Genomic DNA, 24,764 nt, shown 5'->3' on the forward strand with positions numbered 1-24,764 from the left:
CCAGCTCACCTGACACTAAGGAGTGTGTCTCAGCAGCGCCCGGAATCTCGTGTCGGCACACGTTCAAAAGCACGGAAGGAGAAAAGGAAGTGTTGTTCCAGCGCTGTATGGAGTTTTAAAATGGAAACGGGTTTCCAAGTTTAATGGTATTCAATTAAAAAATGGTCCAGAGGTATAGTCCTGATGTGAGGGTAAGCGTGCGGTAATGTCCTCAGAGCCTACGCGTTTCGGATGCTACTGCATCCTTAGTCTTGGCTGTAATGTCTGTTTTGAAAAGCGCGCGTTGTCTCATTTTTATCCTCGTCTCTGTGATACAGCTGATTGCTGAGTGCGTTCCACTGTTGTTAACCATTTGGAACGCAAACCGGAAGTGAAGATGGTAACTACCCATTATGTTGATTCTATTTTCATTTGCGTATTATAAGCTGACAGCTGAATCAGTATTGTGATTTGGGGTATGAGGTTGTATAGGTTCGACCTAACATGGGCTTATTTCACACTCCAGGTGATGTTTATCGTGTGGAGTGGAAACTTGATAGACGGAAGGTCTCGTCATTCAACCCTCCCCTGTGGCTCGGATGACTTCCTAACAGACTGTGATACATATGAAGTAGGTAAGTGTTATATATGTTTGTTTAAATGAAATACTACTTGGTCATAGTTAATTAGTATTGTCATACACATGTTAACATTTTTTCTTTTGATTTATAGAATGGTATGTATTATGATGTCTGTAGGTGGTACGTTATTTGATAATAGCTGTAAGTAGGCAGTAATAATGTATACTGATAAACGGTGTTATTAGAGGGGTTTTCTCCGTACTCCCAGGAGACAGACGCGCACTTTTGGATAATGAGGAACTAACGTGGGAGGGAAGTGAGGGTAGGACAACAACTGGAGCAAAAATAGTGTGTAATATAAAACATAATTAATGAGTGTGACTAACGAAAAAGTGGTTTAAAAAATATATGAACAGTGGTGTACATAGCAAAAAGCACATGTTATGTATGCACAGACTGTAAATATATAGGGAAGGGAGTCTTGGAGAACCATGGAGTTGGATCTTTCTTATAGTTAGATTATTATTATATTGTCTTTTAGTATGATTTCGATCTTGGGTTATTAATAATGGAACATTAAATCTCTTCTGAGATTGAGGCCATCTGGATATCTGGTTTTTAATCTATAAATCCAGTATGCCTCCCTGAGGTGGGTTTTGTGTTTAAGGTCGCCTCCCCTTTTGGGGGGGTAGATTTTTTCGATAGCATAACAGCGTAAATTTTTGGTGTTACGGTTGTGTTGTACAATAAAATGTTTTGACACATTGGAGATGTTAGTGATATTAATATTTCTCACGTAACTGAGATGTTCGAGAATTCTTGTTTTTAATTTTCTGTTTGTACAGCCCACATATTTTAGTTGACATTCCGTACATTCAATAACGTAAATAACAGATTCGCTGTTACAATTGATATAATTCTGGATACTGTATGTATCTGTTTGTGTGGAGTTACTAAATGTTTTGGTTGGATGGGCAAAAGAACAAGTCTTGCATGGATGTTGCCCACATCTGTAAAAACCTTTTGTTTCTAGCCATGTTGTTTTAATATTTTCGTTTGGTGTGAACAGTGACGGGGACAACACGCTGCCTAGAGAGGGTGCCTTTCTTGCCACAATGCGACAACCTTCGGCCAGAATAGAGCGTAGACTATCGTCTTCTTGGAGGATAGGTAAGTTGTTGGTAACTAACTTTTTAATTTGCATGAACTGGTTACTTTGTTGCAAGATTAAGGTAGGTTGGTTGTCCTTAGATGGAATTTTGGAACTTTTTTTAGTATGTTTTTTACTGTATGCAAGTAAGTCGGTTCTGGGTATTTTGGTCATGATTTCAGTTGCTCTATTTAGTGACCATGTGGGATACCCTCTTGCTCTAAGTCTGGTTTTGATTTCATTTTGTTCAACTTCAAATTGACTGTGGGAGGTGCAATTTCGTTTTGCACGATGCAACTCCCCCACTGGTATGGCCTTTATGGTCTGTATTAAATGATTACTTCTTGCATGAAGGATATTATTTGAGGAGGTAGATTTTCGGTGAGTCTGGGTAGAAATTATTTGCCCTTCTTTGCCTTTTAATTCAAGATCTAAAAATACGATATTGGTGGGATCAAAGTTATAAGTAAATTTGAGGTTGCAGTGATTTTGGTTAAGGGTTTCTACAAAGGCAGGGATGATGTCAGTGTCCCCTTTCCAGATAAGTAAAATATCGTCAATATACCTTCCGTACCATTCAATGCAGTGGCCATATGTGTTGTCAGTAGAAAAAATGTAGAACTGTTCCCACCAGGACATGACTAAATTGGCTATCGATGGAGAAAATTTGGCACCCATGGATACGCCCTTAAGTTGAAGATAGTATTTTGTGTCAAATTGGAAGTAGTTGTTCGTCATTAAAAACATGAGTACTTCCAGAATGAATGTTTGGAAAATTTTTTCATACATGCTATGTTTGGTTAAGTGGTAGTCAAGGGCGGCATGGGCTATGTGATGAGGGATAGAGGTATATAAGGACACGACATCACATGTGAGCCATGTGTAGTTTTTTTCCCATCTTTTGTGACATAATGAATTAAGGACATTTTTGGTGTCTTTTAAAAATCCAGGAGCTGTTTGTGCTAATGGTTGCAGTAGTGTGTCTAGCCATTCTGACAATCGTTCCAAAATTGACCCAATGCCTGAGACAATTGGTCTCATTGGAGGTGGAAAAATTAGCTTGTGGGTCTTTGGGAGTGCATGAATAATTGGCGTAATGGGTTGATCAACAAGAATAAATTCAGCTTGTTTTTTATTTATAAAACCTCCTTGTTGACCGTCATTTAAGAGTTTGTTCATGCGATTTTTTATATTGTCTACTGGGTTTTTCTCTAACACCCTATAGGTTGTTTTGTCAGATAGCAGGTTGGTGATGGATTGTTTATAATCGTTCTTATTCATTACAGTGACACTGCCTCCTTTATCAGCCATTTTTATCACTATGTCTTTGTTGTCATGTAAGGACTTGACCGCTTGTTTGTGTTTGGTCGTCATATTGGTTGTTGGATGTTGAAATTTGAGGCTGTCCGCCAAGTTTTGCAATTCTTTTTCTATTACCGTTTGGAAACGGTCCATTGAGTCTGTTCGTGAGTTCGTTGGATAGAACTTAGGGTTGGAGGTATGAAAATTCAGAGCTGTAGTCACCGTTTGATTATGAATTTCTGTACGTAAGTGATCTAAACACGCTAGGGTGGTAAGTTCTTGAAAAGAGAATTGGTCTAAACTGGGCGGTGGGTGAGCTGGAAGGACAACTTCTTCAACAAAAATAGTAGGGGGAGATGAAGTTGGAACATCATCCGGAGGGATATTCTCCTGCGTGAGGAAGTGTTTTTTCACAGTCAAATTTCGGATAAATTTATTAATGTCCAGTAATGTATTAAATAGATTGAAGTTATTTTTAGGAGCAAAATTGAGGCCCAAGGATAGAACTTCAGTTTGTTCCGTGGTTAGAGTAAAGGAGGATAGGTTGGTAACATTCATTTCTAGTACTGTTGAAATTTCCGGGGGCGGAGGCAACGGTTGAAGTCCTGGTTTATTCGATTTGTGCTTCCTGCCCCCCCTCCTGCCTCGTTTTTTGACTGGTGACTTGAGTTTTGTGTTCTATTGACAGAGTATGGGCGAGTCCTTGTGTTGTCATCTTCTGACAAGCCATCAGCGGAATCCGGTTCTGTGGAGCTGAAACTCACTCTGTTTGGTAAATCTCTGTATTGGTTGCGGTATTGGTTACGTTTTTTGAGAATGGGTCTCGGTCTTGTATAATTTCTCGTTCTCTGGCTCCAATTGTAAATTTCATTATGTGTATAATCTCTTATGTCTCGCTGGAACTTGCTTTTTTTTGTTTCAGCAATGGATTGATCCAATTTATCAATGGCAGTCGTTGTTCGATTTTGAAGAAGAGAAAAGGAAGGTGAGTCTGAAAAAACATCAATTGATTTTCTAATATCAGTGATGTTGATGTCTAGTTCAGATAGTTTGAGCTCCTCTTGTTTGGTAATTAGTTTCATCAAACTCATGGAACATGTGGAGAGGGTCTGGTTCCATTCCTTTTGAAATTCTTCGGTATAGATGAAAGTTGGAGTTTTCCTGAGGCGTAAACCTCTGGGTATCATATCTTTGGCGATATAATTCTTTAACGTTGTGAGGTCCCACCAGATCTTAGCCTGTTGTGCGAGGTGCTTTTCTAAGGGTATGTGCACACACACTAATTACGTCCGTAATTTACGGACGTATTTCGGCCGCAAGTACCGGACCGAACATAGTGCAGGGAGCCGGGCTCCTAGCATCATAGTTATATACGATGCTAGGAGTCCCTGCCTCTCTGCAGGACAACTGTCCCGTACTGTAATCATGTTTTCAGTACGGGACAGTAGTTCCACGGAGAGGCAGGGGCTCCTAGCATCGTACATATGTATGATGCTAGGAGCCCGGCTCCCTGCACTGAGTTCGGTCCGGGACTTGCGGCCGAAATACGTCCGTCAATTACGGACGTAATTAGTGTGTGTGCACATACCCTTAGGTGTGAAACAAAACTTCCAACTCTTGGTTGTTTTCGGTATGATTGCCATGGTTGCCAAAAACTTTTTCAGCTAGTTCTGAGCGAGTGATTTGAACCCCAGGGGGCATGTTGGCAGATTGATGCATCATATTGTGACCAAGAATGTTCTCCAGGACACAGGTACAAAATATAGTGAATTTAAAAGCAATGTGATTCACAATATAAAACCAGCGTATTCGTTCCAATAATATATATAGTTTTTGTTAGTTGTTTAGACCCTTGTATTATTAAAGGTTATATATAGTCACGCTTAGGATGCACACATCTATTTTGGATCCTCCGGTGTTCTATGTTAGAACATGAGAGAGTACTATAGGGAGCTCGTAGGAAAAGCCGATGATTGTCACAAAAATAGAAGAAGAAGGGGGAGGAATCCTCCAGCTCACCTGACACTAAGGAGTGTGTCTCAGCAGCGCCCGGAATCTCGTGTCGGCACACGTTCAAAAGCACGGAAGGAGAAAAGGAAGTGTTGTTCCAGCGCTGTATGGAGTTTTAAAATGGAAACGGGTTTCCAAGTTTAATGGTATTCAATTAAAAAATGGTCCAGAGGTATAGTCCTGATGTGAGGGTAAGCGTGCGGTAATGTCCTCAGAGCCTACGCGTTTCGGATGCTACTGCATCCTTAGTCTTGGCTGTAATGTCTGTTTTGAAAAGCGCGCGTTGTCTCATTTTTATCCTCGTCTCTGTGATACAGCTGATTGCTGAGTGCGTTCCACTGTTGTTAACCATTTGGAACGCAAACCGGAAGTGAAGATGGTAACTACCCATTATGTTGATTCTATTTTCATTTGCGTATTATAAGCTGACAGCTGAATCAGTATTGTGATTTGGGGTATGAGGTTGTATAGGTTCGACCTAACATGGGCTTATTTCACACTCCAGGTGATGTTTATCGTGTGGAGTGGAAACTTGATAGACGGAAGGTCTCGTCATTCAACCCTCCCCTGTGGCTCGGATGACTTCCTAACAGACTGTGATACATATGAAGTAGGTAAGTGTTATATATGTTTGTTTAAATGAAATACTACTTGGTCATAGTTAATTAGTATTGTCATACACATGTTAACATTTTTTCTTTTGATTTATAGAATGGTATGTATTATGATGTCTGTAGGTGGTACGTTATTTGATAATAGCTGTAAGTAGGCAGTAATAATGTATACTGATAAACGGTGTTATTAGAGGGGTTTTCTCCGTACTCCCAGGAGACAGACGCGCACTTTTGGATAATGAGGAACTAACGTGGGAGGGAAGTGAGGGTAGGACAACAACTGGAGCAAAAATAGTGTGTAATATAAAACATAATTAATGAGTGTGACTAACGAAAAAGTGGTTTAAAAAATATATGAACAGTGGTGTACATAGCAAAAAGCACATGTTATGTATGCAAAGACTGTAAATATATAGGGAAGGGAGTCTTGGAGAACCATGGAGTTGGATCTTTCTTATAGTTAGATTATTATTATATTGTCTTTTAGTATGATTTCGATCTTGGGTTATTAATAATGGAACATTAAATCTCTTCTGAGATTGAGGCCATCTGGATATCTGGTTTTTAATCTATAAATCCAGTATGCCTCCCTGAGGTGGGTTTTGTGTTTAAGGTCGCCTCCCCTTTTGGGGGGGTAGATTTTTTCGATAGCATAACAGCGTAAATTTTTGGTGTTACGGTTGTGTTGTACAATAAAATGTTTTGACACATTGGAGATGTTAGTGATATTAATATTTCTCACGTAACTGAGATGTTCGAGAATTCTTGTTTTTAATTTTCTGTTTGTACAGCCCACATATTTTAGTTGACATTCCGTACATTCAATAACGTAAATAACAGATTCGCTGTTACAATTGATATAATTCTGGATACTGTATGTATCTGTTTGTGTGGAGTTACTAAATGTTTTGGTTGGATGGGCAAAAGAACAAGTCTTGCATGGATGTTGCCCACATCTGTAAAAACCTTTTGTTTCTAGCCATGTTGTTTTAATATTTTCGTTTGGTGTGAACAGTGACGGGGACAACACGCTGCCTAGAGAGGGTGCCTTTCTTGCCACAATGCGACAACCTTCGGCCAGAATAGAGCGTAGACTATCGTCTTCTTGGAGGATAGGTAAGTTGTTGGTAACTAACTTTTTAATTTGCATGAACTGGTTACTTTGTTGCAAGATTAAGGTAGGTTGGTTGTCCTTAGATGGAATTTTGGAACTTTTTTTAGTATGTTTTTTACTGTATGCAAGTAAGTCGGTTCTGGGTATTTTGGTCATGATTTCAGTTGCTCTATTTAGTGACCATGTGGGATACCCTCTTGCTCTAAGTCTGGTTTTGATTTCATTTTGTTCAACTTCAAATTGACTGTGGGAGGTGCAATTTCGTTTTGCACGATGCAACTCCCCCACTGGTATGGCCTTTATGGTCTGTATTAAATGATTACTTCTTGCATGAAGGATATTATTTGAGGAGGTAGATTTTCGGTGAGTCTGGGTAGAAATTATTTGCCCTTCTTTGCCTTTTAATTCAAGATCTAAAAATACGATATTGGTGGGATCAAAGTTATAAGTAAATTTGAGGTTGCAGTGATTTTGGTTAAGGGTTTCTACAAAGGCAGGGATGATGTCAGTGTCCCCTTTCCAGATAAGTAAAATATCGTCAATATACCTTCCGTACCATTCAATGCAGTGGCCATATGTGTTGTCAGTAGAAAAAATTTAGAACTGTTCCCACCAGGACATGACTAAATTGGCTATCGATGGAGAAAATTTGGCACCCATGGATACGCCCTTAAGTTGAAGATAGTATTTTGTGTCAAATTGGAAGTAGTTGTTCGTCATTAAAAACATGAGTACTTCCAGAATGAATGTTTGGAAATTTTTTTCATACATGCTATGTTTGGTTAAGTGGTAGTCAAGGGCGGCATGGGCTATGTGATGAGGGATAGAGGTATATAAGGACACGACATCACATGTGAGCCATGTGTAGTTTTTTTCCCATCTTTTGTGACATAATGAATTAAGGACATTTTTGGTGTCCTTTAAAAATCCAGGAGCTGTTTGTGCTAATGGTTGCAGTAGTGTGTCTAGCCATTCTGACAATCGTTCCAAAATTGACCCAATGCCTGAGACAATTGGTCTCATTGGAGGTGGAAAAATTAGCTTGTGGGTCTTTGGGAGTGCATGAATAATTGGCGTAATGGGTTGATCAACAAGAATAAATTCAGCTTGTTTTTTATTTATAAAACCTCCTTGTTGACCGTCATTTAAGAGTTTGTTCATGCGATTTTTTATATTGTCTACTGGGTTTTTCTCTAACACCCTATAGGTTGTTTTGTCAGATAGCAGGTTGGTGATGGATTGTTTATAATCGTTCTTATTCATTACAGTGACACTGCCTCCTTTATCAGCCATTTTTATCACTATGTCTTTGTTGTCATGTAAGGACTTGACCGCTTGTTTGTGTTTGGTCGTCATATTGGTTGTTGGATGTTGAAATTTGAGGCTGTCCGCCAAGTTTTGCAATTCTTTTTCTATTACCGTTTGGAAACGGTCCATTGAGTCTGTTCGTGAGTTCGTTGGATAGAACTTAGGGTTGGAGGTATGAAAATTCAGAGCTGTAGTCACCGTTTGATTATGAATTTCTGTACGTAAGTGATCTAAACACGCTAGGGTGGTAAGTTCTTGAAAAGAGAATTGGTCTAAACTGGGCGGTGGGTGAGCTGGAAGGACAACTTCTTCAACAAAAATAGTAGGGGGAGATGAAGTTGGAACATCATCCGGAGGGATATTCTCCTGCGTGAGGAAGTGTTTTTTCACAGTCAAATTTCGGATAAATTTATTAATGTCCAGTAATGTATTAAATAGATTGAAGTTATTTTTAGGAGCAAAATTGAGGCCCAAGGATAGAACTTCAGTTTGTTCCGTGGTTAGAGTAAAGGAGGATAGGTTGGTAACATTCATTTCTAGTACTGTTGAAATTTCCGGGGGCGGAGGCAACGGTTGAAGTCCTGGTTTATTCGATTTGTGCTTCCTGCCCCCCCTCCTGCCTCGTTTTTTGACTGGTGACTTGAGTTTTGTGTTCTATTGACAGAGTATGGGCGAGTCCTTGTGTTGTCATCTTCTGACAAGCCATCAGCGGAATCCGGTTCTGTGGAGCTGAAACTCACTCTGTTTGGTAAATCTCTGTATTGGTTGCGGTATTGGTTACGTTTTTTGAGAATGGGTCTCGGTCTTGTATAATTTCTCGTTCTCTGGCTCCAATTGTAAATTTCATTATGTGTATAATCTCTTATGTCTCGCTGGAACTTGCTTTTTTTTGTTTCAGCAATGGATTGATCCAATTTATCAATGGCAGTCGTTGTTCGATTTTGAAGAAGAGAAAAGGAAGGTGAGTCTGAAAAAACATCAATTGATTTTCTAATATCAGTGATGTTGATGTCTAGTTCAGATAGTTTGAGCTCCTCTTGTTTGGTAATTAGTTTCATCAAACTCATGGAACATGTGGAGAGGGTCTGGTTCCATTCCTTTTGAAATTCTTCGGTATAGATGAAAGTTGGAGTTTTCCTGAGGCGTAAACCTCTGGGTATCATATCTTTGGCGATATAATTCTTTAACGTTGTGAGGTCCCACCAGATCTTAGCCTGTTGTGCGAGGTGCTTTTCTAAGGTGTGAAACAAAACTTCCAACTCTTGGTTGTTTTCGGTATGATTGCCATGGTTGCCAAAAACTTTTTCAGCTAGTTCTGAGCGAGTGATTTGAACCCCAGGGGGCATGTTGGCAGATTGATGCATCATATTGTGACCAAGAATGTTCTCCAGGACACAGGTACAAAATATAGTGAATTTAAAAGCAATGTGATTCACAATATAAAACCAGCGTATTCGTTCCAATAATATATATAGTTTTTGTTAGTTGTTTAGACCCTTGTATTATTAAAGGTTATATATAGTCACGCTTAGGATGCACACATCTATTTTGGATCCTCCGGTGTTCTATGTTAGAACATGAGAGAGTACTATAGGGAGCTCGTAGGAAAAGCCGATGATTGTCACAAAAATAGAAGAAGAAGGGGGAGGAATCCTCCAGCTCACCTGACACTAAGGAGTGTGTCTCAGCAGCGCCCGGAATCTCGTGTCGGCACACGTTCAAAAGCACGGAAGGAGAAAAGGAAGTGTTGTTCCAGCGCTGTATGGAGTTTTAAAATGGAAACGGGTTTCCAAGTTTAATGGTATTCAATTAAAAAATGGTCCAGAGGTATAGTCCTGATGTGAGGGTAAGCGTGCGGTAATGTCCTCAGAGCCTACGCGTTTCGGATGCTACTGCATCCTTAGTCTTGGCTGTAATGTCTGTTTTGAAAAGCGCGCGTTGTCTCATTTTTATCCTCGTCTCTGTGATACAGCTGATTGCTGAGTGCGTTCCACTGTTGTTAACCATTTGGAACGCAAACCGGAAGTGAAGATGGTAACTACCCATTATGTTGATTTCTATTTTCATTTGCGTATTATAAGCTGACAGCTGAATCAGTATTGTGATTTGGGGTATGAGGTTGTATAGGTTCGACCTAACATGGGCTTATTTCACACTCCAGGTGATGTTTATCGTGTGGAGTGGAAACTTGATAGACGGAAGGTCTCGTCATTCAACCCTCCCCTGTGGCTCGGATGACTTCCTAACAGACTGTGATACATATGAAGTAGGTAAGTGTTATATATGTTTGTTTAAATGAAATACTACTTGGTCATAGTTAATTAGTATTGTCATACACATGTTAACATTTTTTCTTTTGATTTATAGAATGGTATGTATTATGATGTCTGTAGGTGGTACGTTATTTGATAATAGCTGTAAGTAGGCAGTAATAATGTATACTGATAAACGGTGTTATTAGAGGGGTTTTCTCCGTACTCCCAGGAGACAGACGCGCACTTTTGGATAATGAGGAACTAACGTGGGAGGGAAGTGAGGGTAGGACAACAACTGGAGCAAAAATAGTGTGTAATATAAAACATAATTAATGAGTGTGACTAACGAAAAAGTGGTTTAAAAAATATATGAACAGTGGTGTACATAGCAAAAAGCACATGTTATGTATGCACAGACTGTAAATATATAGGGAAGGGAGTCTTGGAGAACCATGGAGTTGGATCTTTCTTATAGTTAGATTATTATTATATTGTCTTTTAGTATGATTTCGATCTTGGGTTATTAATAATGGAACATTAAATCTCTTCTGAGATTGAGGCCATCTGGATATCTGGTTTTTAATCTATAAATCCAGTATGCCTCCCTGAGGTGGGTTTTGTGTTTAAGGTCGCCTCCCCTTTTGGGGGGGTAGATTTTTTCGATAGCATAACAGCGTAAATTTTTGGTGTTACGGTTGTGTTGTACAATAAAATGTTTTGACACATTGGAGATGTTAGTGATATTAATATTTCTCACGTAACTGAGATGTTCGAGAATTCTTGTTTTTAATTTTCTGTTTGTACAGCCCACATATTTTAGTTGACATTCCGTACATTCAATAACGTAAATAACAGATTCGCTGTTACAATTGATATAATTCTGGATACTGTATGTATCTGTTTGTGTGGAGTTACTAAATGTTTTGATTGGATGGGCAAAAGAACAAGTCTTGCATGGATGTTGCCCACATCTGTAAAAACCTTTTGTTTCTAGCCATGTTGTTTTAATATTTTCGTTTGGTGTGAACAGTGACGGGGACAACACGCTGCCTAGAGAGGGTGCCTTTCTTGCCACAATGCGACAACCTTCGGCCAGAATAGAGCGTAGACTATCGTCTTCTTGGAGGATAGGTAAGTTGTTGGTAACTAACTTTTTAATTTGCATGAACTGGTTACTTTGTTGCAAGATTAAGGTAGGTTGGTTGTCCTTAGATGGAATTTTGGAACTTTTTTTAGTATGTTTTTTACTGTATGCAAGTAAGTCGGTTCTGGGTATTTTGGTCATGATTTCAGTTGCTCTATTTAGTGACCATGTGGGATACCCTCTTGCTCTAAGTCTGGTTTTGATTTCATTTTGTTCAACTTCAAATTGACTGTGGGAGGTGCAATTTCGTTTTGCACGATGCAACTCCCCCACTGGTATGGCCTTTATGGTCTGTATTAAATGATTACTTCTTGCATGAAGGATATTATTTGAGGAGGTAGATTTTCGGTGAGTCTGGGTAGAAATTATTTGCCCTTCTTTGCCTTTTAATTCAAGATCTAAAAATACGATATTGGTGGGATCAAAGTTATAAGTAAATTTGAGGTTGCAGTGATTTTGGTTAAGGGTTTCTACAAAGGCAGGGATGATGTCAGTGTCCCCTTTCCAGATAAGTAAAATATCGTCAATATACCTTCCGTACCATTCAATGCAGTGGCCATATGTGTTGTCAGTAGAAAAAATGTAGAACTGTTCCCACCAGGACATGACTAAATTGGCTATCGATGGAGAAAATTTGGCACCCATGGATACGCCCTTAAGTTGAAGATAGTATTTTGTGTCAAATTGGAAGTAGTTGTTCGTCATTAAAAACATGAGTACTTCCAGAATGAATGTTTGGAAATTTTTTTCATACATGCTATGTTTGGTTAAGTGGTAGTCAAGGGCGGCATGGGCTATGTGATGAGGGATAGAGGTATATAAGGACACGATATCACATGTGAGCCATGTGTAGTTTTTTTCCCATCTTTTGTGACATAATGAATTAAGGACATTTTTGGTGTCCTTTAAAAATCCAGGAGCTGTTTGTGCTAATGGTTGCAGTAGTGTGTCTAGCCATTCTGACAATCGTTCCAAAATTGACCCAATGCCTGAGACAATTGGTCTCATTGGAGGTGGAAAAATTAGCTTGTGGGTCTTTGGGAGTGCATGAATAATTGGCGTAATGGGTTGATCAACAAGAATAAATTCAGCTTGTTTTTTATTTATAAAACCTCCTTGTTGACCGTCATTTAAGAGTTTGTTCATGCGATTTTTTATATTGTCTACTGGGTTTTTCTCTAACACCCTATAGGTTGTTTTGTCAGATAGCAGGTTGGTGATGGATTGTTTATAATCGTTCTTATTCATTACAGTGACACTGCCTCCTTTATCAGCCATTTTTATCACTATGTCTTTGTTGTCATGTAAGGACTTGACCGCTTGTTTGTGTTTGGTCGTCATATTGGTTGTTGGATGTTGAAATTTGAGGCTGTCCGCCAAGTTTTGCAATTCTTTTTCTATTACCGTTTGGAAACGGTCCATTGAGTCTGTTCGTGAGTTCGTTGGATAGAACTTAGGGTTGGAGGTATGAAAATTCAGAGCTGTAGTCACCGTTTGATTATGAATTTCTGTACGTAAGTGATCTAAACACGCTAGGGTGGTAAGTTCTTGAAAAGAGAATTGGTCTAAACTGGGCGGTGGGTGAGCTGGAAGGACAACTTCTTCAACAAAAATAGTAGGGGGAGATGAAGTTGGAACATCATCCGGAGGGATATTCTCCTGCGTGAGGAAGTGTTTTTTCACAGTCAAATTTCGGATAAATTTATTAATGTCCAGTAATGTATTAAATAGATTGAAGTTATTTTTAGGAGCAAAATTGAGGCCCAAGGATAGAACTTCAGTTTGTTCCGTGGTTAGAGTAAAGGAGGATAGGTTGGTAACATTCATTTCTAGTACTGTTGAAATTTCCGGGGGCGGAGGCAACGGTTGAAGTCCTGGTTTATTCGATTTGTGCTTCCTGCCCCCCCTCCTGCCTCGTTTTTTGACTGGTGACTTGAGTTTTGTGTTCTATTGACAGAGTATGGGCGAGTCCTTGTGTTGTCATCTTCTGACAAGCCATCAGCGGAATCCGGTTCTGTGGAGCTGAAACTCACTCTGTTTGGTAAATCTCTGTATTGGTTGCGGTATTGGTTACGTTTTTTGAGAATGGGTCTCGGTCTTGTATAATTTCTCGTTCTCTGGCTCCAATTGTAAATTTCATTATGTGTATAATCTCTTATGTCTCGCTGGAACTTGCTTTTTTTTGTTTCAGCAATGGATTGATCCAATTTATCAATGGCAGTCGTTGTTCGATTTTGAAGAAGAGAAAAGGAAGGTGAGTCTGAAAAAACATCAATTGATTTTCTAATATCAGTGATGTTGATGTCTAGTTCAGATCAGGGGCGTAGCTAAAGGCTCATGGGCCCTGGTGCAAAAGTTCTTCTTGGGCCCCCCCAAATTTCTTCTCATGGTCGACGGTCCGCAGCTTTCAGCTGCATCAATGGGTCTCCTAAGTGACTCAATGATGCAACACTGGCAGCCAGGGGCGTCACTAAGGTCTTAAAATATCAGGGGCAATATATATATATATATATATACATATATATATATGAGACAGCATATCTATAGCACTACGACCCTATAGATATTGATAGGATTAGATACATTGGCTCAGCAGACAGTATCACACATGATAGGCTTAGATACAGGGCCCATTCACTGACATTGCGGCTCCAGCGCTGGACCCCGGAAAGGTAAGTATAAGAATTGTTTTGCTTTTTTATATGTTGCAAATTCTTTTTGGGTTTGTGTTTTTTTACAGGTTCGGATGTTGGACTACTTCAGATGTTGGACTACTTTGATGGCGCCGTTTTTTTTATTTTCAATGAAATGGATAATGAGGGTTCTGTGTTTTTTTAATTTCAATAAAATGTTTTTTCTGTATATTTGTATTTTTTTTAAACTTTATTACTAACGCCTTCGTAATTGTCGCCCCCACACAACCCTCATTAACTATTTTATTCAAAAGAAAAAAAAGCTGTCATCGAAGTTGTCCTCGAATCCAAAGGGTCCAGCATCACACATGTGCCATGTATCTAAGCCTACCATGTGGTTGGCTTAGATACAGTGCCTAGCAGACACCCGCCAGGACCCCTGCTAATCAGCTATTTTGAAGGGGGAGCAGTGCTTCCCCTTCATTCCGGTCACTTGTTCACTCTGTGAATCGCTGACACACCGCAATTGGATAAGAGATAGATAGATGGATGGATGGATGGCTGGCTGGCTGGCTGGCTGGCTGGCTGGCTGGATGGATGGATGGATGGATGGATGGATGGATGGATGGATGGATGGATGGATGGATGGATAGATAGATAGATAGATAGATAGATAGATAGATAGATAGATAGACTTTGTCTGTTATACTAAACAGTCAGCCCTGAAGTGTGACTGCTCAGCATGACAGACATACACAGTGAAGGGGTTAATAGCTGCATTACTAGCAGTTACTTACATACATCGGGTGTGGGGTCAGAGAGCAGCAGGAGTCAGGATTCCTGGGAGGAGCCGGCACACACACACACACACGATCTGCTTACTGTAGCCATTCCTTTCCCTCTGCACAGGCCACGAGGAAGAGGGAAACAGCTAGAAGCGAGCTGATTGGCTGGACAGCACAGTGGGAGGGCAAGAGTCTTCCCCCTCCGTGCAATGACTATTTCACCGCCGAGCTGCCACCAATGCTTTAAAATACATTACTGGGTCTCTTTTGTACCCCAGCAGGGACCCAGCAATGCAGAGGAATCATTGTAGCACTACTGTGCTACTGTGGTGAGGGGGGCCTGCGGGCCCCCCCAAGCTGGGGGCCCGGTCGCAGTTGCGACCGCTGCGACCCCTATAGCTACGCCACTGGTTCAGATAGTTTGAGCTCCTCTTGTTTGGTAATTAGTTTCATCAAACTCATGGAACATGTGGAGAGGGTCTGGTTCCATTCCTTTTGAAATTCTTCGGTATAGATGAAAGTTGGAGTTTTCCTGAGGCGTAAACCTCTGGGTATCATATCTTTGGCGATATAATTCTTTAACGTTGTGAGGTCCCACCAGATCTTAGCCTGTTGTGCGAGGTGCTTTTCTAAGGTGTGAAACAAAACTTCCAACTCTTGGTTGTTTTCGGTATGATTGCCATGGTTGCCAAAAACTTTTTCAGCTAGTTCTGAGCGAGTGATTTGAACCCCAGGGGGCATGTTGGCAGATTGATGCATCATATTGTGACCAAGAATGTTCTCCAGGACACAGGTACAAAATATAGTGAATTTAAAAGCAATGTGATTCACAATATAAAACCAGCGTATTCGTTCCAATAATATATATAGTTTTTGTTAGTTGTTTAGACCCTTGTATTATTAAAGGTTATATATAGTCACGCTTAGGATGCACACATCTATTTTGGATCCTCCGGTGTTCTATGTTAGAACATGAGAGAGTACTATAGGGAGCTCGTAGGAAAAGCCGATGATTGTCACAAAAATAGAAGAAGAAGGGGGAGGAATCCTCCAGCTCACCTGACACTAAGGAGTGTGTCTCAGCAGCGCCCGGAATCTCGTGTCGGCACACGTTCAAAAGCACGGAAGGAGAAAAGGAAGTGTTGTTCCAGCGCTGTATGGAGTTTTAAAATGGAAACGGGTTTCCAAGTTTAATGGTATTCAATTAAAAAATGGTCCAGAGGTATAGTCCTGATGTGAGGGTAAGCGTGCGGTAATGTCCTCAGAGCCTACGCGTTTCGGATGCTACTGCATCCTTAGTCTTGGCTGTAATGTCTGTTTTGAAAAGCGCGCGTTGTCTCATTTTTATCCTCGTCTCTGTGATACAGCTGATTGCTGAGTGCGTTCCACTGTTGTTAACCATTTGGAACGCAAACCGGAAGTGAAGATGGTAACTACCCATTATGTTGATTCTATTTTCATTTGCGTATTATAAGCTGACAGCTGAATCAGTATTGTGATTTGGGGTATGAGGTTGTATAGGTTCGACCTAACATGGGCTTATTTCACACTCCAGGTGATGTTTATCGTGTGGAGTGGAAACTTGATAGACGGAAGGTCTCGTCATTCAACCCTCCCCTGTGGCTCGGATGACTTCCTAACAGACTGTGATACATATGAAGTAGGTAAGTGTTATATATGTTTGTTTAAATGAAATACTACTTGGTCATAGTTAATTAGTATTGTCATACACATGTTAACATTTTTTCTTTTGATTTATAGAATGGTATGTATTATGATGTCTGTAGGTGGTACGTTATTTGATAATAGCTGTAAGTAGGCAGTAATAATGTATACTGATAAACGGTGTTATTAGAGGGGTTTTCTCCGTACTCCCAGGAGACAGACGCGCACTTTTGGATAATGAGGAACTAACGTGGGAGGGAAGTGAGGGTAGGACAACAACTGGAGCAAAAATAGTGTGTAATATAAAACATAATTAATGAGTGTGACTAACGAAAAAGTGGTTTAAAAAATATATGAACAGTGGTGTACATAGCAAAAAGCACATGTTATGTATGCACAGACTGTAAATATATAGGGAAGGGAGTCTTGGAGAACCATGGAGTTGGATCTTTCTTATAGTTAGATTATTATTATATTGTCTTTTAGTATGATTTCGATCTTGGGTTATTAATAATGGAACATTAAATCTCTTCTGAGATTGAGGCCATCTGGATATCTGGTTTTTAATCTATAAATCCAGTATGCCTCCCTGAGGTGGGTTTTGTGTTTAAGGTCGCCTCCCCTTTTGGGGGGGTAGATTTTTTCGATAGCATAACAGCGTAAATTTTTGGTGTTACGGTTGTGTTGTACAATAAAATGTTTTGACACATTGGAGATGTTAGTGATATTAATATTTCTCACGTAACTGAGATGTTCGAGAATTCTTGTTTTTAATTTTCTGTTTGTACAGCCCACATATTTTAGTTGACATTCCGTACATTCAATAACGTAAATAACAGATTCGCTGTTACAATTGATATAATTCTGGATACTGTATGTATCTGTTTGTGTGGAGTTACTAAATGTTTTGGTTGGATGGGCAAAAGAACAAGTCTTGCATGGATGTTGCCCACATCTGTAAAAACCTTTTGTTTCTAGCCATGTTGTTTTAATATTTTCGTTTGGTGTGAACAGTGACGGGGACAACACGCTGCCTAGAGAGGGTGCCTTTCTTGCCACAATGCGACAACCTTCGGCCAGAATAGAGCGTAGACTATCGTCTTCTTGGAGGATAGGTAAGTTGTTGGTAACTAACTTTTTAATTTGCATGAACTGGTTACTTTGTTGCAAGATTAAGGTAGGTTGGTTGTCCTTAGATGGAATTTTGGAACTTTTTTTAGTATGTTTTTTACTGTATGCAAGTAAGTCGGTTCTGGGTATTTTGGTCATGATTTCAGTTGCTCTATTTAGTGACCATGTGGGATACCCTCTTGCTCTAAGTCTGGTTTTGATTTCATTTTGTTCAACTTCAAATTGACTGTGGGAGGTGCAATTTCGTTTTGCACGATGCAACTCCCCCACTGGTATGGCCTTTATGGTCTGTATTAAATGATTACTTCTTGCATGAAGGATATTATTTGAGGAGGTAGATTTTCGGTGAGTCTGGGTAGAAATTATTTGCCCTTCTTTGCCTTTTAATTCAAGATCTAAAAATACGATATTGGTGGGATCAAAGTTATAAGTAAATTTGAGGTTGCAGTGATTTTGGTTAAGGGTTTCTACAAAGGCAGGGATGATGTCAGTGTCCCCTTTCCAGATAAGTAAAATATCGTCAATATACCTTCCGTACCATTCAATGCAGTGGCCATATGTGTTGTCAGTAGAAAAAATGTAGAACTGTTCCCACCAGGACATGACTAAATTGGCTATCGATGGAGAAAATTTGGCACCCATGGATACGCCCTTAAGTTGAAGATAGTATTTTGTGTCAAATTGGAAGTAGTTGTTCGTCATTAAAAACATGAGTACTTCCAGAATGAATGTTTGGAAATTTTTTTCATACATGCTATGTTTGGTTAAGTGGTAGTCAAGGGCGGCATGGGCTATGTGATGAGGGATAGAGGTATATAAGGACACGACATCACATGTGAGCCATGTGTAGTTTTTTTCCCATCTTTTGTGACATAATGAATTAAGGACATTTTTGGTGTCCTTTAAAAATCCAGGAGCTGTTTGTGCTAATGGTTGCAGTAGTGTGTCTAGCCATTCTGACAATCGTTCCAAAATTGACCCAATGCCTGAGACAATTGGTCTCATTGGAGGTGGAAAAATTAGCTTGTGGGTCTTTGGGAGTGCATGAATAATTGGCGTAATGGGTTGATCAACAAGAATAAATTCAGCTTGTTTTTTATTTATAAAACCTCCTTGTTGACCGTCATTTAAGAGTTTGTTCATGCGATTTTTTATATTGTCTACTGGGTTTTTCTCTAACACCCTATAGGTTGTTTTGTCAGATAGCAGGTTGGTGATGGATTGTTTATAATCGTTCTTATTCATTACAGTGACACTGCCTCCTTTATCAGCCATTTTTATCACTATGTCTTTGTTGTCATGTAAGGACTTGACCGCTTGTTTGTGTTTGGTCGTCATATTGGTTGTTGGATGTTGAAATTTGAGGCTGTCCGCCAAGTTTTGCAATTCTTTTTCTATTACCGTTTGGAAACGGTCCATTGAGTCTGTTCGTGAGTTCGTTGGATAGAACTTAGGGTTGGAGGTATGAAAATTCAGAGCTGTAGTCACCGTTTGATTATGAATTTCTGTACGTAAGTGATCTAAACACGCTAGGGTGGTAAGTTCTTGAAAAGAGAATTGGTCTAAACTGGGCGGTGGGTGAGCTGGAAGGACAACTTCTTCAACAAAAATAGTAGGGGGAGATGAAGTTGGAACATCATCCGGAGGGATATTCTCCTGCGTGAGGAAGTGTTTTTTCACAGTCAAATTTCGGATAAATTTATTAATGTCCAGTAATGTATTAAATAGATTGAAGTTATTTTTAGGAGCAAAATTGAGGCCCAAGGATAGAACTTCAGTTTGTTCCGTGGTTAGAGTAAAGGAGGATAGGTTGGTAACATTCATTTCTAGTACTGTTGAAATTTCCGGGGGCGGAGGCAACGGTTGAAGTCCTGGTTTATTCGATTTGTGCTTCCTGCCCCCCCTCCTGCCTCGTTTTTTGACTGGTGACTTGAGTTTTGTGTTCTATTGACAGAGTATGGGCGAGTCCTTGTGTTGTCATCTTCTGACAAGCCATCAGCGGAATCCGGTTCTGTGGAGCTGAAACTCACTCTGTTTGGTAAATCTCTGTATTGGTTGCGGTATTGGTTACGTTTTTTGAGAATGGGTCTCGGTCTTGTATAATTTCTCGTTCTCTGGCTCCAATTGTAAATTTCATTATGTGTATAATCTCTTATGTCTCGCTGGAACTTGCTTTTTTTTGTTTCAGCAATGGATTGATCCAATTTATCAATGGCAGTCGTTGTTCGATTTTGAAGAAGAGAAAAGGAAGGTGAGTCTGAAAAAACATCAATTGATTTTCTAATATCAGTGATGTTGATGTCTAGTTCAGATAGTTTGAGCTCCTCTTGTTTGGTAATTAGTTTCATCAAACTCATGGAACATGTGGAGAGGGTCTGGTTCCATTCCTTTTGAAATTCTTCGGTATAGATGAAAGTTGGAGTTTTCCTGAGGCGTAAACCTCTGGGTATCATATCTTTGGCGATATAATTCTTTAACGTTGTGAGGTCCCACCAGATCTTAGCCTGTTGTGCGAGGTGCTTTTCTAAGGTGTGAAACAAAACTTCCAACTCTTGGTTGTTTTCGGTATGATTGCCATGGTTGCCAAAAACTTTTTCAGCTAGTTCTGAGCGAGTGATTTGAACCCCAGGGGGCATGTTGGCAGATTGATGCATCATATTGTGACCAAGAATGTTCTCCAGGACACAGGTACAAAATATAGTGAATTTAAAAGCAATGTGATTCACAATATAAAACCAGCGTATTCGTTCCAATAATATATATAGTTTTTGTTAGTTGTTTAGACCCTTGTATTATTAAAGGTTATATATAGTCACGCTTAGGATGCACACATCTATTTTGGATCCTCCGGTGTTCTATGTTAGAACATGAGAGAGTACTATAGGGAGCTCGTAGGAAAAGCCGATGATTGTCACAAAAATAGAAGAAGAAGGGGGAGGAATCCTCCAGCTCACCTGACACTAAGGAGTGTGTCTCAGCAGCGCCCGGAATCTCGTGTCGGCACACGTTCAAAAGCACGGAAGGAGAAAAGGAAGTGTTGTTCCAGCGCTGTATGGAGTTTTAAAATGGAAACGGGTTTCCAAGTTTAATGGTATTCAATTAAAAAATGGTCCAGAGGTATAGTCCTGATGTGAGGGTAAGCGTGCGGTAATGTCCTCAGAGCCTACGCGTTTCGGATGCTACTGCATCCTTAGTCTTGGCTGTAATGTCTGTTTTGAAAAGCGCGCGTTGTCTCATTTTTATCCTCGTCTCTGTGATACAGCTGATTGCTGAGTGCGTTCCACTGTTGTTAACCATTTGGAACGCAAACCGGAAGTGAAGATGGTAACTACCCATTATGTTGATTCTATTTTCATTTGCGTATTATAAGCTGACAGCTGAATCAGTATTGTGATTTGGGGTATGAGGTTGTATAGGTTCGACCTAACATGGGCTTATTTCACACTCCAGGTGATGTTTATCGTGTGGAGTGGAAACTTGATAGACGGAAGGTCTCGTCATTCAACCCTCCCCTGTGGCTCGGATGACTTCCTAACAGACTGTGATACATATGAAGTAGGTAAGTGTTATATATGTTTGTTTAAATGAAATACTACTTGGTCATAGTTAATTAGTATTGTCATACACATGTTAACATTTTTTCTTTTGATTTATAGAATGGTATGTATTATGATGTCTGTAGGTGGTACGTTATTTGATAATAGCTGTAAGTAGGCAGTAATAATGTATACTGATAAACGGTGTTATTAGAGGGGTTTTCTCCGTACTCCCAGGAGACAGACGCGCACTTTTGGATAATGAGGAACTAACGTGGGAGGGAAGTGAGGGTAGGACAACAACTGGAGCAAAAATAGTGTGTAATATAAAACATAATTAATGAGTGTGACTAACGAAAAAGTGGTTTAAAAAATATATGAACAGTGGTGTACATAGCAAAAAGCACATGTTATGTATGCACAGACTGTAAATATATAGGGAAGGGAGTCTTGGAGAACCATGGAGTTGGATCTTTCTTATAGTTAGATTATTATTATATTGTCTTTTAGTATGATTTCGATCTTGGGTTATTAATAATGGAACATTAAATCTCTTCTGAGATTGAGGCCATCTGGATATCTGGTTTTTAATCTATAAATCCAGTATGCCTCCCTGAGGTGGGTTTTGTGTTTAAGGTCGCCTCCCCTTTTGGGGGGGTAGATTTTTTCGATAGCATAACAGCGTAAATTTTTGGTGTTACGGTTGTGTTGTACAATAAAATGTTTTGACACATTGGAGATGTTAGTGATATTAATATTTCTCACGTAACTGAGATGTTCGAGAATTCTTGTTTTTAATTTTCTGTTTGTACAGCCCACATATTTTAGTTGACATTCCGTACATTCAATAACGTAAATAACAGATTCGCTGTTACAATTGATATAATTCTGGATACTGTATGTATCTGTTTGTGTGGAGTTACTAAATGTTTTGGTTGGATGGGCAAAAGAACAAGTCTTGCATGGATGTTGCCCACATCTGTAAAAACCTTTTGTTTCTAGCCATGTTGTTTTAATATTTTCGTTTGGTGTGAACAGTGACGGGGACAACACGCTGCCTAGAGAGGGTGCCTTTCTTGCCACAATGCGACAACCTTCGGCCAGAATAGAGCGTAGACTATCGTCTTCTTGGAGGATAGGTAAGTTGTTGGTAACTAACTTTTTAATTTGCATGAACTGGTTACTTTGTTGCAAGATTAAGGTAGGTTGGTTGTCCTTAGATGGAATTTTGGAACTTTTTTTAGTATGTTTTTTACTGTATGCAAGTAAGTCGGTTCTGGGTATTTTGGTCATGATTTCAGTTGCTCTATTTAGTGACCATGTGGGATACCCTCTTGCTCTAAGTCTGGTTTTGATTTCATTTTGTTCAACTTCAAATTGACTGTGGGAGGTGCAATTTCGTTTTGCACGATGCAACTCCCCCACTGGTATGGCCTTTATGGTCTGTATTAAATGATTACTTCTTGCATGAAGGATATTATTTGAGGAGGTAGATTTTCGGTGAGTCTGGGTAGAAATTATTTGCCCTTCTTTGCCTTTTAATTCAAGATCTAAAAATACGATATTGGTGGGATCAAAGTTATAAGTAAATTTGAGGTTGCAGTGATTTTGGTTAAGGGTTTCTACAAAGGCAGGGATGATGTCAGTGTCCCCTTTCCAGATAAGTAAAATATCGTCAATATACCTTCCGTACCATTCAATGCAGTGGCCATATGTGTTGTCAGTAGAAAAAATGTAGAACTGTTCCCACCAGGACATGACTAAATTGGCTATCGATGGAGAAAATTTGGCACCCATGGATACGCCCTTAAGTTGAAGATAGTATTTTGTGTCAAATTGGAAGTAGTTGTTCGTCATTAAAAACATGAGTACTTCCAGAATGAATGTTTGGAAATTTTTTTCATACATGCTATGTTTGGTTAAGTGGTAGTCAAGGGCGGCATGGGCTATGTGATGAGGGATAGAGGTATATAAGGACACGACATCACATGTGAGCCATGTGTAGTTTTTTTCCCATCTTTTGTGACATAATGAATTAAGGACATTTTTGGTGTCCTTTAAAAATCCAGGAGCTGTTTGTGCTAATGGTTGCAGTAGTGTGTCTAGCCATTCTGACAATCGTTCCAAAATTGACCCAATGCCTGAGACAATTGGTCTCATTGGAGGTGGAAAAATTAGCTTGTGGGTCTTTGGGAGTGCATGAATAATTGGCGTAATGGGTTGATCAACAAGAATAAATTCAGCTTGTTTTTTATTTATAAAACCTCCTTGTTGACCGTCATTTAAGAGTTTGTTCATGCGATTTTTTATATTGTCTACTGGGTTTTTCTCTAACACCCTATAGGTTGTTTTGTCAGATAGCAGGTTGGTGATGGATTGTTTATAATCGTTCTTATTCATTACAGTGACACTGCCTCCTTTATCAGCCATTTTTATCACTATGTCTTTGTTGTCATGTAAGGACTTGACCGCTTGTTTGTGTTTGGTCGTCATATTGGTTGTTGGATGTTGAAATTTGAGGCTGTCCGCCAAGTTTTGCAATTCTTTTTCTATTACCGTTTGGAAACGGTCCATTGAGTCTGTTCGTGAGTTCGTTGGATAGAACTTAGGGTTGGAGGTATGAAAATTCAGAGCTGTAGTCACCGTTTGATTATGAATTTCTGTACGTAAGTGATCTAAACACGCTAGGGTGGTAAGTTCTTGAAAAGAGAATTGGTCTAAACTGGGCGGTGGGTGAGCTGGAAGGACAACTTCTTCAACAAAAATAGTAGGGGGAGATGAAGTTGGAACATCATCCGGAGGGATATTCTCCTGCGTGAGGAAGTGTTTTTTCACAGTCAAATTTCGGATAAATTTATTAATGTCCAGTAATGTATTAAATAGATTGAAGTTATTTTTAGGAGCAAAATTGAGGCCCAAGGATAGAACTTCAGTTTGTTCCGTGGTTAGAGTAAAGGAGGATAGGTTGGTAACATTCATTTCTAGTACTGTTGAAATTTCCGGGGGCGGAGGCAACGGTTGAAGTCCTGGTTTATTCGATTTGTGCTTCCTGCCCCCCCTCCTGCCTCGTTTTTTGACTGGTGACTTGAGTTTTGTGTTCTATTGACAGAGTATGGGCGAGTCCTTGTGTTGTCATCTTCTGACAAGCCATCAGCGGAATCCGGTTCTGTGGAGCTGAAACTCACTCTGTTTGGTAAATCTCTGTATTGGTTGCGGTATTGGTTACGTTTTTTGAGAATGGGTCTCGGTCTTGTATAATTTCTCGTTCTCTGGCTCCAATTGTAAATTTCATTATGTGTATAATCTCTTATGTCTCGCTGGAACTTGCTTTTTTTTGTTTCAGCAATGGATTGATCCAATTTATCAATGGCAGTCGTTGTTCGATTTTGAAGAAGAGAAAAGGAAGGTGAGTCTGAAAAAACATCAATTGATTTTCTAATATCAGTGATGTTGATGTCTAGTTCAGATAGTTTGAGCTCCTCTTGTTTGGTAATTAGTTTCATCAAACTCATGGAACATGTGGAGAGGGTCTGGTTCCATTCCTTTTGAAATTCTTC

General features: G+C 39.6%; 5 long non-coding RNA genes across 5 annotated transcripts; all 5 read left to right on the forward strand.

The window, feature by feature from the left end:
- Positions 1 to 524: 524 nt before the first annotated feature.
- Positions 525 to 3,999, forward strand: LOC142657442 (uncharacterized). Its single transcript, XR_012849933.1, has 3 exons — positions 525 to 614; positions 1,630 to 1,730; positions 3,935 to 3,999. It is a non-coding gene; the product is annotated as an uncharacterized LOC142657442 (long non-coding RNA).
- A 1,550-nt stretch (positions 4,000 to 5,549) lies between these two features.
- Positions 5,550 to 9,021, forward strand: LOC142657299 (uncharacterized). The gene is made up of 3 exons (XR_012849884.1): positions 5,550 to 5,636; positions 6,652 to 6,752; positions 8,957 to 9,021. It is a non-coding gene; the product is annotated as an uncharacterized LOC142657299 (long non-coding RNA).
- A 1,220-nt stretch (positions 9,022 to 10,241) lies between these two features.
- On the forward strand, positions 10,242 to 13,713 carry LOC142657302 (uncharacterized). The gene is made up of 3 exons (XR_012849887.1): positions 10,242 to 10,328; positions 11,344 to 11,444; positions 13,649 to 13,713. It is a non-coding gene; the product is annotated as an uncharacterized LOC142657302 (long non-coding RNA).
- A 2,739-nt stretch (positions 13,714 to 16,452) lies between these two features.
- On the forward strand, positions 16,453 to 19,924 carry LOC142657301 (uncharacterized). Its single transcript, XR_012849886.1, has 3 exons — positions 16,453 to 16,539; positions 17,555 to 17,655; positions 19,860 to 19,924. It is a non-coding gene; the product is annotated as an uncharacterized LOC142657301 (long non-coding RNA).
- A 1,219-nt stretch (positions 19,925 to 21,143) lies between these two features.
- On the forward strand, positions 21,144 to 24,615 carry LOC142657300 (uncharacterized). The gene is made up of 3 exons (XR_012849885.1): positions 21,144 to 21,230; positions 22,246 to 22,346; positions 24,551 to 24,615. It is a non-coding gene; the product is annotated as an uncharacterized LOC142657300 (long non-coding RNA).
- The last annotated feature ends 149 nt before the right edge of the window (positions 24,616 to 24,764 follow it).

This window comes from Rhinoderma darwinii, chromosome 7 (assembly GCF_050947455.1).
Source record: "Rhinoderma darwinii isolate aRhiDar2 chromosome 7, aRhiDar2.hap1, whole genome shotgun sequence".
NCBI lineage: Eukaryota > Metazoa > Chordata > Amphibia > Anura > Rhinodermatidae > Rhinoderma > Rhinoderma darwinii.